Raw genomic sequence first — 6,631 nt, 5'->3', positions numbered from 1 at the left:
TGAATGAAGGATAAGATGAGCAAAACAAGTAAATTAGGTACTGGGTGAAAAAGTCTGTTAAAGATAATGTATAAGCATTTTTTTTAGGATTGCCGGATGCGGCCAATTAATCGATTTAACTTTAGCTAGGTTATTAATAATTCTTTGTTCTGGGATATTTTTTATATTCCTCTAGAGATTTGATTGATTTAAAGTTTATTGTTGCAAGTAAACAACAAAGGAGAAGGGAGGAGCATGCCATCCCAACCCCCAGGGTTAAAATGTATCTCTATAACACATAGGTGAAAAAGTCGATCTAGGTATCCCTTTAAAAAAAATTACGAGAAAACTAAATATAAATAAATGATCCCTTAAAAGCGATCGAGATAGTCAGATAGGTCAGAAGAAGAAGAAGAAGAAGCTAGATGAATACGCGTACTGTACAGGGAGTGTAGATGCACACAGCCGGTGCACACAGCTACCTCGATCGCTCAGGACTCATCCAGCAGAGGACTGCGCTTCCAAGCCCTCAATTTCCACAGATCGACCTCCTGCAAACTCCAGCCAGCCTGACTCTGCTCAGACATGTCTTAACCATTTAATTTAATTGGTAAGGATAAACTGGGTTGGTTACAGATACATTAGGGGAGGTATATGATTAGGTATAGGTTTTCTTACTCGTTTAGAGCAAATGTGCACCCAAAGAGACTTGTGTGCACCCTATAGGTACATTTACCGGTGTGTATGCGATACTCGATTTTTTCAGTAATGAATTATTTCGATTACTCTTGTACTTGTGGAAGTTTGTTTGCGTGTTTGTGTGGGGGGGAGGGGCACACTTTGTGAGCGGAAGAGAAGGAATTAAGGCATACCAAAATTCTTGTGAATTTCTTATAGTTCTCCATTTAATTCATTTTCTTCCCTTCAAATATTTAGGGGATACTTTAGTACGTGGTTATACAAATGTCTTGTAATAGACATTCTTGTGTATTAGCCAATTAAACTTAAGTTATATAAATATTATGCCGAGTAATAGTACGAGTGTCCGAACCATCACCACGGGTGTGAATGGTTGTTTCATCACCTACATCTGAAAACTGGAAATATTGTTACTGGCGTCATATTAACAACTTAAAGAGCCAAAGGATGAAGAAACATTTTGAGATCAATAAATTGCACTACTTCTTCAACTTTTTTTTCTATTTTTTAAGTGGTCAATCGAACCATCACCGCTCTCCCCATGTAATAGTAGTAGTACGTAGTAGTATAGTAGTAGATTTTTCCTTATTTTCTCATTCTTTTCTCCTCGATCTTTTCTCTTTTGCTCATGATTTTCTTTTATCCACTTATTCCATCTCCCTTTTCTCCTTTTCTTTCTCCCATTTCCCTTTTCTAATATCCTTATCTCATCCTTTTTTTCTCCTAATTCCTCCTCTTTTTCTATATCTTTTTTTTTCTTCATCTCAATCTATTTGTTATTTATTTATCTTCTTTTCTCTCGATCTTTCCTGTATTCCTTTTCTCTCCTCCTTTTCCATCATCCTATTCTATTCTCATTCTTCCCTCAATCAATCAATCAATCCTTTCCTATCCTTTTCTCTCCTCCTTCTCCCTTTCTCTCCTCCCCCCCCCCCCTCCCACCAAGTCTGGACCATGGGGTCTGTGTGGTCTGATTTTCTATGTAATTCTATGTAATTCTCCTTTCCTCCACTCATCTGAGAACGTCACTTCGTCAGCTGATCGTCACGCGCCTCCACACGCGGGTTTGTTTACATTGTTCGTCCCGGCTCGGTCACTGACTCCGGCCTCGACTGATAATCACGCAGAAAAAACCCACAGATTAACCGATTAAACGACAGGAATAAATTTCAGAAGGATGAAACGGCCTTTGACATGCGTGGAGACGAGTTAGATGTGTCGAAACACTTCCTATTACTGTTCTCAGCATGTGTTATAAAACTCTAGGAACGAACAACAACCATGGCTGCAACCACTGCGAAAGCCACTGACTCCGGCCTCGACTGACGAACACCAAGAAAACCCACAGCTAAATCAAATTCATCGACAAGAATAAATTATAGAAAGATGAAACGCCATTTGACACGCGTAGACTCGAGTTGGATGAGCTGAGGTGCTTCCTATTACAGTTCTCAGCGTATAATTATAAAACCCTAGGAACGAACGAAGCCTACAGCAACCATTCATAGGATAGGGAGATCATGAACAACTTATATTATAGAAGAACGAAGAGAAACGAAGGCAAGAAAAGGATGGGAGGGAAGAATTGAGAGGGAAATTATATCAGAAGGAGAGAAAAAGGAAAGATAATGAGGTATAATAATAATAGAAATGGAAAGAATCTAAGACGACCACATATACTAAAAAGAGAATTAATTAAAGCTACATTTTAGAAGAATAGGCTACATTTGAAAACACTGAAGAAACAAAAAGAACAATGCAGAAATTTTGGATAAAGAGGCAAAGAAAAGAATGAGAGAATAAGAGGAAAGCAGGAAAAGAAAGAGAAAAAAGGGGGAAAGGAAAAGGAAAAAGATAATAGTAAGGGAAGGAGGATAGGGAAGAATGAGAAAATATAGGAATAAATTAAACTGCATGGTAATAATGACTAACACTTTTAACTACAAAGCGCATGACCACTTCGAAGAATATATAGTTGCTTTACCGGGAAAATTATATACAAAGAAATAGTGGATAGTCTTTGGGTCATATTCTTAAACATATTTCACCTCCCATATGGCAGGCACACACATTTATTATTAACAAGGCTATCCGGGTTTGGGGCATTTCCAGGGGTAGTTTCATGACCGTAGTAGTAGTTTTGTAATGCCGGGAGGTTAGGTTAAATATGAAATGTACACAAAATCACAAAAGTAGTTATAAGTATTGTAAGTAATTAGTGTGTCTAGCTCCGGCCGTTAGAATTCCGCATGCCATATTTATTCTGGTGTTTCAGTTTGACCATTCTTCTGTGCCTTGATGGTGAAAAACACGCATGAAAACCCGACTGATCACTTTTATGGCCTTTGGAAATCGTTACTCATTTGTGTGAGAGGAGGAAGCTTTGAGAATAGCCTACCGCTCCTTCAACCTTTTAACTTCTCTCCTCCTGGCTTATAATTGATTGATAGTTTATTGCTGCAGGTATACGACAAAGGAGAAGGGAGGAACATATGCCATCTCAACCCCCAGGCCGTACATATAGTGTGATTGTAGGCTATAACTCCTTTTATTTCTCTCCCTTTCGATCGTTCGCCTATATATAGCTCCTCCTGTAACTTTCCTTTGCCTTTCCGGCCATCACGTGAGCGGTTAGATTTTTCCTCCCCAGAATTCTAATGAGTGTTTCTTTAGGTTTATGGTACAGAAGAAGGGGCAAACTACCACCAGGATCATATATAACATAGCCCTGTAAATGCCCCAAACATCTACGAAAACCTGTCAAATAGGCCCCGAAATATTTAAGAATACGACTCAGACCCTTCCGCTTCCAACATCAACTATTTCTAAAGGTCAAAAAATAAATTAACCGGGTTTTCATGAGTGTTTTTCACCATCATGGCACAGAAAGACAGTTCCAGGGTCACATATATTAAACTATTGCCCTGGAAAGGCCCCAAACTCCTACGAAAGCCTAGCTAGTTAAGAATATCAGAATAGTAAAGGAGTCTGTAACATAGAGTAGGAAAAAAATTGAGAGGAAATGGCACGCAATGGTGCTGATAGCAGTACGACGTTATAGATATCTAGGAATGACAGTTTCCTATTCTGTTTTTCTCTTCCCTTTTCTCTCCTTTCCTACAGCTCAAAATAAGAAGAAAAAGACGAAAAGAAGATCGAAGAAGTAGAAGATTATAAAAATTACACTCGGCAAGTTATATGACCCCATTGTGGTAGTTTGACCTGCCTTCTGTGCCATGATGGTGAAAAACACTCATGAAAACCCGATTAATTTATTTTTTGGCCTTTGGAAATAGTTGATGTGAGAAGCGGAAGGGTCTGAGACGTATTCTTAAAGATTACACTCGAACACTCAAAACACGGATCAAACAACAAATAAACATGGAACCTCTTCACTTATATACGCAGACACGCACACAGACTTACACGCACATATGTAGTCTTATTGTCTAGGGGGAGGTACCGCCCCCTCCCTTGTTGTGCTTTCCTTCCTACCATTAATTGTATCTTTTTAATTTCATGGTGCTACCTACACATGTATTAATAGTTGTATAATCACACTCGATCTGTGCTGCCTGGGGGTTGGGATGGCATGTTCCTCCCTTCTCCCTTGTTGTTTACCTGCAACAATAAACTATCAATCAATCAAGATCACAAACACTGGCATTGACATTGACCCACAAACATATCCAGAAGTACGAAAGAAGAGAAGAACAAGAATAATTAAGAGGATATATAAGAAAGATAAAAAAAGAAAAGAAAGAAGAAGAGGAAAAAAGAAAGAACAAGAAGATAAAAGAATAATAATAAGAGAAAGAAGAAGCGGAAATAGGCGATACAAAAACCGTCTAAAAGTAGAAGATAAGAAGCAGAGCCAGACCAAGGCCAAGCAGCGCCTCGGCCCCAGCCCCAGACCAAGGCAGTGAGGAGGGAGGGAGGCAAAAGTATGTCGAGTAAACAAAAGCCTCTCCGCTGCCCGCCTCGCCTGCCCCGTCACCTGCCTCGCACACCGTCCCGTTAGAGCCAGACAGGTGAGCCATGCTGCATTTTGGCATAACATAGCATAGCATGACCCCGTAGATAACGTGTTGATCCCCTGGAGGTGGTGGTGGTGGATAAGCCTCGGTGGTCCCGTGACTCACGTGACTTGGGGTGCATGTGACTTGCTGGCCTATCACCCCCCACAGCCTGGCACCCCCACAGCCTGGCACCTGCTGTTGTAGGCTGGAAACTGTGTGGAGTAGGTGTGGGAGGCCCTGGAGCACTATGGAATACGTCTAGGGTGGGCACGGGCCAAGCCGTGAGCATGGCCTCGGTGCTCATCTCTGTACCATTGGCCCCTGTGGCTGTGAGGTAAGGGTAAAGTTGAGGTCACAGTCCATTGCTGTGTATGGCCTCAGTGCTCATCTCTGTACCATTGACCCTTGAGCCAGTGAGATAAAATGTGTGCCATAGGCCAAGCTGTGAACATGGCCTCAGTGCTCATCTCTGTACCATTGGCCCCTGAATATTGAAGTGAGGGTAGCCAGTTCTTACAAAGTTAATACTTACGATAAGGATTCTTTGGTATTATTTTACTTTTTTCCCTGTCTCAGTGGTACTTCTCACACTTCTCATCGGTTAGATCTCATTATTCTATGCATTTTGAACCCCATATATGTGCGTCACAAACTGCTAGAAAGACCGCTAGCGATTTTTGAAAAGTTAGTGAGTTTCTTGTGGGCGCCTTGGGGCATCACAGGGAGGCTGGGAGGGAGAGCGTAACACCCAGGGGGTCGAAGGGGGCCAAGCCCCCCCCTGGTAGCAGTTAGGTTATGTCAAGTTCGGTTGGATTGTTTAAATTTATTCGACATTCAGTGTGGGTCGAGTAGTTTTCCCATTAAATCACTGATAAAATGAGACTTCAATGCCTGTTGTGCATCCGTCGCCGCCACTGCAAAATATCTCGCACAGAGATTCAACCTGTTTACTATTTTTATACCTATTTCACTGCTCACAAAGATCACAAGGGGACAAACTAGAACAAAACCAGCTAAATCAATGTTTTTCCTGCTTTGTATTCCCCCAGCGTGCATACATGGTGAACAGCAGAGCAACATTTCTGCGAGGAGACATTTCACCGCAACACTGACCCGCACCACCGTTATGTCCCATCCTCCGCTGCGTATTTTCATCACCCCACACTGCATGTCGAGTATATTTAAACTACCCCAACCGAATTTGACATAACCTAACTGCTAATGGGGGCTTTGCCCCCCTCGACCCCCTGGGTGTTACGCTCCCCCCTCAACCTGCCCCCATTGTGCTCCAAGGCGGCTGCAAGTAAGTCACCAACTTTTAATTAATTGTTATAGTGGCGTTTCTAGCAGTTTGCGCCGCACATAAGTGGGGTTCAAAATGCATAGAATAATGAGATCTAACTGATGAGAAGTGTGAGAAGTACCGCTGTGAGACGGGGAAGAAAGTAAAATTTTACAGATTCTTTTTTGGTCCCTGAATGCAGTGCAGTAGCAAATGACTTCTGGAGAATAGAAGGGGGTCAAGGGGAACAAAGACCCCCGTTAAGTAGGTTAAGTTAGGTTCGGTTAGTTTAAATTTATATGGCATGCGGTGTGGGCCAGCGGAAATATACAGCACGGGACAGGACAGGGCGATGGCAGGGATGGTCCACTACCCTGGCCAATGTTAATGGGTGGGAGAGGGGTGGCGGCAGGGATGGTCCACTACCCCAGCCAGTGGTAATGGGTGGGAGCGGGGTGGCGGCAGGGATGGTCCACTACCCCGGCCAGTGGTAATGGGTGGGAGCGGGGTGGCGGCAGGGATGGTCCACTACCCCGGCCAGTGGTAATGGGTGGGAGCGGGGTGGCGGCAGGGATGGTCCACTACCCCGGCCAGTGGTAATGGGTGGGAGCGGGGCGGCGGCAGGGATGGTCCACTACCCCGGCCAGTGGTA

The 6,631-nt window shown here is 42.9% G+C and overlaps 1 protein-coding gene across 2 annotated transcripts in view; it reads left to right on the top strand.

Moving 5' to 3' along the window:
* Nucleotides 1-4,122: 4,122 nt before the first annotated feature.
* The window catches only part of LOC127001883 (H(+)/Cl(-) exchange transporter 7-like), a 53,041-nt gene continuing 50,532 nt past the window's right edge, over nucleotides 4,123-6,631 (top strand). Inside the window, exon 1 of one of the 2 annotated variants that reach the window (XM_050867119.1) lies at nucleotides 4,123-4,709. The gene's annotated coding sequence lies outside the window, so the exon portion shown is untranslated. Of the gene's footprint in view, nucleotides 4,710-4,772; nucleotides 5,032-6,631 lie in introns of those variants that run through there. The other variant, XM_050867118.1, reaches the window with a different exon arrangement.

The sequence above is a fragment of the Eriocheir sinensis genome, chromosome 22, assembly GCF_024679095.1.
Source record: "Eriocheir sinensis breed Jianghai 21 chromosome 22, ASM2467909v1, whole genome shotgun sequence".
In the NCBI taxonomy this organism is placed as follows: domain Eukaryota; kingdom Metazoa; phylum Arthropoda; class Malacostraca; order Decapoda; family Varunidae; genus Eriocheir; species Eriocheir sinensis.
Note: the sequence above shows the minus strand (reverse complement) of the source record. Positions and strands in the feature narration are given on the sequence as shown.